Raw genomic sequence first — 9,454 nt, forward strand, 5'->3', positions numbered from 1 at the left:
GAAGAGGATTTCCTTGCTCCAGTTCACATTTCTTGCTACTTTATCAAAGATTAAGTGATCATATACTTGAGAGACTGTCAGAATATTCACTTCTGTTCCTTTGGTTTGTGATTCTGTTTCTAGTCCAATACCAGGATGTTTTAATTACTACAGCTTTGTAGTACAGTTTGAGATTGGGGAATTGATGCCCCCATCTTCTTTTCCCCAAGGATTGCTTTGGCTCTTCCTGGGGGTTTATTACTCCATGCGAAATTCAGGATTGTTTTGTCTACTTCTTTAGACAATATCATGGGTATTCTTATAGGGACTGTATTGAATCTGTACAATGCTTTGGGAAGTATTACCATTTTGACAATGTTAATCCTCCCGATCCATGAGCAAGGGATGAGTCTCCATTTCCTTACTTCCATTTTTTTATATCATGAAGCAGTGTTTTGTAGTTTTCTTTGTATAAGTCCTTCACTGTTGTAATTAAGCTGATTCCAAGGTTCTTGGTTTTCTGAGGCACTATTGTGAACGGGATTTTAAACAAATATATATTTCTTCCGTTTCATTTTTTGTGCATCAGAAGGCTATGGGCTTTTTGAGTATTTATTTTGTAACCTTCCAATTTGATTTAGAAACCCACTGTTTCTAGGAGCCTTTCTGTAGAGTCTTTAGGGTTCTCTAAGTATAGTATCATGTTATCTGCGACTAAGGATAGCTTGACTTCTTCCCTTCCTATCCTGTATGTCTTTGATATCCTTTTCTTGCCTAAGGACTATGCAAAGTACTTCCAATACTATATTGAATAGAAGTGGTGAGAATGGGCAACCTTGTCTTATTTCCAATCTTAGAGGAAGTGCTCTTAGCTTTTCCCCATTGAGAATAATGCTTGCGGTGGGTTTGTAGCAGATGGCTTTGACTATTGAGAAAAGTTCCTTCCACTCCCATTTTGCTGAGAGTTTTTATCAGAAATGGGGGTGGATCTTGTCAAATGCCTTCTCTGCATCTATTCATATGATCATATGGGTTTTATTGTTCCTTTTATTGATACGGCTGCATTATGTTGATGGCTTCCGAATGCTAAACTATCCTTGCATCCTTGAATGAATCCTACTTGGTCATGGTATGTGAACTTTTTGATGAGTTGTTGGACTCTATTTGCTAATATTTTGTTGAGAATCTTGCATCTGTATTCATCAGGGATATTGGCCTATAATTCTCTTTTTGTGGTGTCTCTGTCTGCTGTTGGTATGAGGGTGATAGTTGCCTCACAAAAACTATTTGAAGTGTTTCTGTTTCTAAAGTTTCTTGGAAAAGCTTGAAAAAGATTTAGAGTAGGTCCTCTTTGAAGGTTTGGAAAAATTCACTAGTGAACCCATCTGGGCCAGGGCTCTTATATTTGGGAGTCTCTTGATCCCTATTTTGATTTCCTTGATAATTATAGGTCTGCGGCCTGGAGCGTAGCAGTAATCGGATTCCACAGGATGCATATGTCGTTCCCAACGTCCTCCCTTCCGAAATCTGACACGCCATTTCGTTGATAAAGACACGTACAGCACCCGGTCCAGTCAAGGTCAGACCCGAACACCTGAAGAATCTGCCGCCAGTACTCGTCAATACACTAGCTAGACTCTTCACTCACTACCTGTCTGAATGCAAGGTTCCGTAACAAAAGGAAAACCAGCAGGATCATTCTGTTGTACAAGAAGGGAGACATCCACAACATCAGCAACTATCGCCCAATCTTCCAGCTATCCATTGTCTACAAATTGTTCACTTGAGTCATACTGAATAGAAATGGCAGAACACTGAATAGAAATGCAGACAACCATTCGAGCAAGCAGGGTTCCGAAAAGGATTCAGCACGATCCACCATTTCCACACAGTGACCAAACTCATTGAAGTTTTGTGAGAGAGATCAAGATGCCATTCTATCCAATGTTCATCGATTGAAAAAAGGCCTTCGGTTCTGTTGAGACTAAAGCAGTCATTGAAGCCCTAGCCAAAGAGGGCACTCAAACTCAGTACATCAAGATCCTTGGCGAGCTGTGCTAAGGATTCACCACTAGGATCTCACCATTCAACAAGTAAGTGATCACTGACGTAAAGACAGGGGTTTGGCAGCGTGATACCATTTCACCGAAACTCTTCATTGCCACCCCGAGAACATCATGAGATGACTGGAATGGGAAGGAATGGGAGTTAAGATAGATGGTCAGCAACTACACCACCTTCACATCATTGATGGCATTGTTGTCATAATGCCAAACATTAGCCAAGCGGCACAAATGCTGGCCGACTTCGATTTCGGGTGTGGAAAGGTCAGACTGCAGCTGAATCTCAAAAAAACGATGTTTATGAAAAACAAGCTAGTCCCTGACATTCCATTTATTCACAATGGAATGAACATCTCCAAATACAGCAGCTATGTGTACCTGGGTCGAGAACTCAAATGAAGAACGACTTGGCCCCAGAACTGCACAGGAGGAAGAGAACGCATGGAACACCCTCAAGAGCGTGGAAGAAGTGGTTAAGAGGACAAAGAAATGTGCTCCAGGCACATCATTTTGACTCCACCGTTCTTTCTGCACTAACATATGCCTCATAGACCTGGGCCCTACACAAACAGGATGAGAACGCAATTCGGGTATCCCAAAGAGCAGTCAAAAGAGCCATGTTTAGAGTATCACGTTCCACTCAGGTGAGAGAGGGAATCTGGAGCTCTGACCTCCGTCCTCGATCAAGAATCAGGGACGCTGTCTCGTTTGCCAAGGGGTCAAAAATCAGATGGGCTGGACACGTAATGAGATTCAGAAATGACCGCTGGACTAGAGCTGTTAAGGAATGGATTCCTCAGGACGAGACGTCAAAAGACCACGAGGCCGCCCACCAATGAGATGGTCAAACTTCTTCCTCAAAAACCTTGAATGAATGATTTGCGGCTCTTCCTTTTCCTGGAATAAGCAGATATCAGTGGGCTACACTAGCACGTGACAGGGACAAATGGAGACGTTACTGTTGCCCGCTTGAGCAAATCGAAGATCAATGGGATGACAAGTGATACAAGTGATAGGCCCGCACATGTATTCCAAGTCTTCTTGGGTCAGCTTTGTGAGCTTATAGGAGTCCAGTTATTTATCCATTTCTTTGAGGGTATCTAGTATTGTAGCATAAAGCTTTTCCAAGTAATCTCTGAAAATCCTTTGAATTTCTGTGGGTTCTGTTGTGATGTCTCCCTTTTTGGTTTTGATTCTGTTTATTAGGAGTCTCTCTTTCTCATTCCTTGAGTCTTGCTACTGGTTAATTGGGGTTGCTTAATTTATCAAAGAACAAGCTCTTAGCTTCACTGATATTTCAGATTGCTTTTGGGGTTTCCATGTCATTAATTTCTGTGCAAAATTTTGTTATTTCCTTTCTCCTTTCTGGCTTCAACTCCTTTTGTGGTTATTCTCCAAGATCTTTTTTTTCAGCACATCATGGCCTGAGAAGATCCTTGATACAATCTCTATCTTCTTAATTTTATGGAGGTATGTTTTGTGGTTCAGCATGTGGTCTATCTTGGAGAATATTCTGTGCACACTTGAGAAGAATGTATATTCAGCTTTTTGAGGATGAAGTGTCCTGTATATATTTACTAAGTCCCTTTCTTCCATTTCTTCCCTCAGATGCAGTATGTCCTTGCTAAGCTTGAGTCTGGTTGATCTATCAAGAGATGATAAGGCGGTGTTGAAATCTCCCACTCTTATTGTGTTGCTCTCGATGTCTTTCTTCAAGTCTATGAGTAGTTGTTATAAGTACTTTGCTGGTCCCTCATTAGGTGCATATATATTTAGTATCGTTAGTTCTTCCCGTTGTACAGATCCCTTTATCAATAAGAAATGACCGTCACTGTCTCTTGTGACCTTCTTCAGTCTGAAATCAATGTGGTCTGATACTAGGATGGCTACCCCAGCTTTTTTATGGGAGTAGTTTGCCTGTAGGATTGTTTTCCAGCCTTTGACTTTGAGCACTTTGAGCCTGTATTTGCTTTGACTGTTGAGATGTGTTTCTTGCAGGCAGCAGAATGTTGAGTTCAATTTTCTAATCCATCCTGCCATGCCGTGTCTTTTAATTAGTGCATTTAACAGATTGATGTTAAGAGAGATTATTGTTATTGAGTTTTGTCCCATTTTTCTCCTGAAATTTGGTGGATTGGAGGGTCCTGTTTTGTCTGAAAATATCCATTTTAGGTGTTCTTGTAACCATAAAAATATGGAATGCTTCACGAATTTGCGTGTCATCCTTGAGCAGGGGCCATGCTAATCTCTGTATCGTTTCAATTTTAGTATATGTGCTGCCGAAGCAAGCACTATTCTCCAAGATCTTCAGCTGTGAGGCTAAGTTATTTATGTGGGCTCACTCTTCCTTCCTGAGGAATGCTTGTAAAGCTATGAACTTTCCTTCTAACACTGCTTTTGCTGTGTTTCATATATTTTGATAACTCGTGTTTTTATTCTCGTTCGTTTCCAGGAATCTTTTGATGTCCTCTTTGATTTGCTTTCTAAGCCACTCATTATTCATTAGTGAGCTGTATATTTCCAGGTGTTTGGTTTGAATTTCTGTTTCTGGGTGTGATTCGCTTTGCTTTTCAGTGCATCATGGTCTGAAAAGATCGTTAATACACTTTCTATCCTATTAATGTTTTGGAGGTATGTTTGGTGGCCCAGTGTGTGGTTATCTTGTAGAATGTCCCATGTCCACTTGAGAAGAATGTGTATTCAGCTCTTTGGGGATGGAATCTTCCACATATATGTACTAGACCCCCTGTCTTCCATTTTTTTCCCTCAGATAAAGTATATATTGCTGTGTTTGAGACTTGTTGACATATCAGAAGGTGATAAGGTGATATTGCAATTTCTATATATTATTTTGTTGCTCTCCATGTCTTTCTCCAAGTCTCTGAGAAGTCGTTTTAAAGTATTCTATAGGAAATCCAAAACTATGCTGCTGCTAGTGCGGCCTCCTGACCTCATATCTCTTCATTCTCAGCAATGGAAAACAAATTACCAAATGCTTTCTTTTCAGCAGATCGACTTTAGGGGGAAGAAACTCCAAATCAATAATAGTGAATTTTTTGTTTAAATATTGAATGTAATCAAAGTAAAGTGAAAGTAAAGTGAAATTTACCAGTTACACATGCGGGGTGGGGGGCTGGGGAGGTGGGGGGAGGGGGGATGTATATCGTGATTCTTGGTGGTGGAATGTGTGCACTGGTGAAGGGATAGGTGTTTGAGCATTGTATAGCTGAGACTTTAACCTGAAAGCTTTGTAACTTTCCACATGGTGAATCAATAAAAGAATTAAAAAAAATTAAAGTATTCTGTTGGTTCCTCCTTAGGTGCTTATCCATTTAGGAGTCTGAGTTCTTCCTGGTGTACAGATCCCTTGATCTTTAGAAAATGACCCTCACTGTCTCTTGTAACTTTCTTCAGTCTTCAGTCTACTTGGTCTGATATTAGTATGGCCACTCCCACTTTTTGGAGGGATTTATTTGCTTTTAGGATTGCTTCCCATTCATTTAAAACCTGTGTTTGCTTTGCTTGTTTCGATGCGTTTCTTACAGCAGAATGCTGGGTTCAGATTTTGGATCCATCCTTTTACTTGATGTCTTTCAATTGTTGCATCAGGACATTGATGTCGACAGATTATTGTTATGGGATTTTGTCCCATCTTTTTGCCCAAAGTTGGTATATTTTGGGAGCTTGTCTTGTCTTAAAGTAGCCCGTTTAGTTACTCTTGTAGTCATGGTTTTGAGGCTACGAAGTTCCTCTGTTATTATTTTTCTGTTAAGCTGTGTGTTGTTCCTTCTGATAATAATGAAACTCTAGCTGGGTAAAGTTTCAGGTGAGGTACTTATTTCATTGAGTTTGTTCACAATATCCCACCAGTGTTTTCGGGCCTTTAAGGTTTCATCGAATAGGTCTGCTGTGAATCTTAAGGATGCTCCTAAGAAGCAATTTCTTTCTTGGTCTTGCTGTTTTCAGTCTTTTATCACTGTTCACAGTTTTTGTCATTCTGATCAGGATGTGTCTTGGAGTATTTTATTTGGATTTATTTTAGCTAGTACCTTTCTGGCCTCTGCAATCTGATCGCATGTGCTCCTCAGCTCTGAGAATGTCTTGGCAATGATGTCTTTGACAGTCTTCTTCGTCAGGGTTTTCTTCCTGTCCCTCTGAGACTCTAACAATTTTTATGTTATTCCTCTTAGCTTCATCCCTATTTTCTCTTGACATCTGTTGGTTTATTTTGAGGCTCTTTTCCATTTTCTGTTGTTGTCTGGATATTCTCTGCACATCATCTTGGAGCTCACTGATTCTGTCTCAGCAGTTGTCACTCTGCAGCTGAGGCCTTCCACTGAGTTTTTTTCACCTACTATTGAAATGAAAAGTCTTTCATTTCTGCTTATATTTTTGTTTACCTTTCCCTCACCTCCACTTTCATATCCTGTCCTCTTTCGTGTTTATCAGCAGTGCGTTCCATATCTTCTTTGAGCTCCTTATTGATCCTTAAAGGTTCCATTTAAAATTCCTTATCTGAGAGGTTATAGAGTGCATTGTAACTCTTTGATTCATCTGGGTTAGCAACTTCAATCATTAGGCTTGGTAAGTTTCTGCATGATTTTACCATAGTGCCCTTTGTGTTTTGCAGTTCTTTCTCCTGTTTGATGTTATGGCCCAGCAATTGAGCTATCTTTGTGAATTTTTGTCGCTCACTGATATATGTGAGATCTCATACTTTAAAAGTGGAGTGCAGAGGAAATAAGTTCTTTGCACAGACTCGCTGGCATACACGTGGTTTTGTGGTTAGGTGGTTAAAAGGTATTCTGTATGAATACATGTGGCGGTGACAATGCTCGTGGTCCACACACCTGATGGATGGAGCAGGTTTGGAGATGAGGAAGGAAGTTGGGGCAGCGCTGGAGGGGTGGTGACTGAGAGGGAAGAGCAGGTCTCCGAAGATGCTGGGTGGAGTTGGTCATGGGGTATCCAGTTGGGGTGCAGGAAAGGGGAATGGGCCACTGCCTAGGTGGCCCACACACCTAATAGAGAGAGAAGGATCAATGCTGATCTCTTTTATCTTTTTTAAATTTTGTTTTATTATTATTATTATTTGCTTTTTGGGTCACACCCAGCAATGCACAGGGTTATTCCTGGCTCTGCACTAAGGAACAACTTCTGGCAGTGTTTAGGGGACCATTTGGGATTCTGGGAATTGAACCCGGGTTGGCTGCGTGCAAGGCAAATGCCCTACCCGCTGTGCTATCGCTCCAGCCCCCTTTTCATTTTTCAAAAGCTGTTTCATAAGCCATTTTGCCTGTGTACCAGAGTTTCTTTATCCAATTATCTGTTCTTGGGCACTTAGGTTGTTTCCAGGTTTTGGTGATTGTGACTAGTGCTGCATTGAACATAGGAATGCAAGTGTCTTTTCTGAAAAGATTTTTAGGATTGTTGGGATTTATACCCAAAATCTGAATGGATAGGTCCAAGGGAACTCAATTCCTCGTTTTGAGATGTGTTTTCATATAGTTTTCCAAATACTGGACCTATCGAAGTGAATTGAGGATCTCTTTTCCACAAAGTCCTCTCCAATATTAGTTTGTTTCTGTTTTTGTGATGTGTGCCAATCTTACTGGTATAAGATGATATACCTTGTTTCTTTGACTAGCATTTTTCTGATGTAGAGTGATGTAGAGCACTTTTTCATATATACATTTTGTTTCGTCTATATATGTCATCTTTCATGAAATGTCTTCTCACCCTTATCTCCTTTAATTTTTATTTTGTTTTGTCTTTTAATGCAGTTATAAATAAATCATTACATTTAATATTCAAACACCAGTCCCACCACCATTACACCTTCCCACCTCCAGGTTTTGTATGCTTCTATCCCAAACTCAGCCCTTGTCCCAAAACAGAATCAAAATAATATATTTTGTTTTGTTTGTTATAAAAACCACTGAAAATTTTACAAGAAAGTTTCCTTAAAGAGAATAGTGTGGAGACTGTGATCCATTAAGCTCTTCTATGAGAGATCACTAACATGTTGTTAAAGGTTGAGCCTTGTGTACATTTATATATATTTATACATATATATGCATAAATATTTATAGATATATATCTGTCTGTAAAAAGAAATATTTTACTTTAAGATAAACTGCCTCCTAACCTGTGGGATTCAGCTAAAGCTGTGTTAAGAGGAAAATTTATAGCCTTGCAAGCATTCCTCAGGAAGGAAGAAAGGGCCTACATAGACAGCTTGACTTCACAGCTCAAGATCTTAGAAAAGGACCAGCAAAAAGAACCCAAACCGGATCAAAGAAAACAAATAATAAAACTTAGAGCAGAAATCAATGACATGGAAACCCGAAAAACAGTCCGAAAAATTAATGAAACAAAGAGCTGGTTCTTCGAGAAAATAAATAAGATTGATAAACCACTAGCAAGACTCCCAAGGAAAGAGAGAGAGAGAAGCCTAATAAACCGAATCAGAAGTGAAAAGGGGGACATCACAACAGAAACCAATGAATTTCAAAACATCATCAGAGACTACTTTGAAAGTCTGTATCCCACGAAACAAGAGAACCTAAAAGAAATGGATAAATTCCTGGATTCCTACAATCTCCCAAGATTAAACCAAGAAGACTTGGAGTACCTAAACAGACCCATTAATATCAAGGAAATTGAAACTGTAATCAAAAGTCTTCCCAAAAACAAGCCCAGGACCAGATGGTTTCACTAGAGAATTCTTCCAAACATTTAAAGAGGACCTATTGCCGGCTCTCCTCAAGCTTTTCCAGGAAATTGAAAAAACAGGATCTCTCCCAAACAGTTTCTTGAAGCACATATCTGCCTAATACCAAAAGCAAATAAAGACACTGCTAACAAGGAAAACTACAGGTCAATATCCCTGATGAACACAGATGTGAAGATTCTCAACACAATACTAGTAAATAGAATCCAACAAGTCATTGAAAAGATCATATATCATGACCAAGGATGCAAGGTCGTGCATACATCATCCCTGGGATGCAAGGATGGTTTAATATTCGGAAATCAATCAACACAGTCCATCACATCAACAAAAGTAAAAATAAAAACAATGTGATCATTTCAATAGATGCAGAGAAAGCATTTGACAAGATCCAACATCCATTTATGATGAAAACTCTCACCAAAATATGTTTAGAAGGAACTTTCCTCAAGATAGTCAAAGCCATCTACCACAAACCCATGGCAAGCATTATCCTCAATGGAGAAAAACTAAGGGCCTTTCCTCTAAGATGAGGGACAAGACAAGGCTGCCCACTCTCACCACTTCTGTTCAACATAGTATTGGTAGTACTTGCAATAGCAATTAGGCAAGAAAAAAAAACACTAAGGGCATCCAGATAGGAAAGGAAGAAATCAAGCTCTCAATATTCACACATGGT

The 9,454-nt window shown here is 39.7% G+C and overlaps 1 non-coding gene across 1 annotated transcript; it reads right to left on the reverse strand.

Moving 5' to 3' along the window:
- Nucleotides 1-4,230: 4,230 nt before the first annotated feature.
- Nucleotides 4,231-4,334, reverse strand: LOC129405236 (U6 spliceosomal RNA). The gene has a single exon (XR_008630419.1). It is a non-coding gene; the product is annotated as a U6 spliceosomal RNA (small nuclear RNA).
- Between the last annotated feature and the right edge of the window lie 5,120 nt (nucleotides 4,335-9,454).

The sequence above is a fragment of the Sorex araneus genome, chromosome 5, assembly GCF_027595985.1.
Source record: "Sorex araneus isolate mSorAra2 chromosome 5, mSorAra2.pri, whole genome shotgun sequence".
Lineage (NCBI taxonomy): Eukaryota > Metazoa > Chordata > Mammalia > Eulipotyphla > Soricidae > Sorex > Sorex araneus.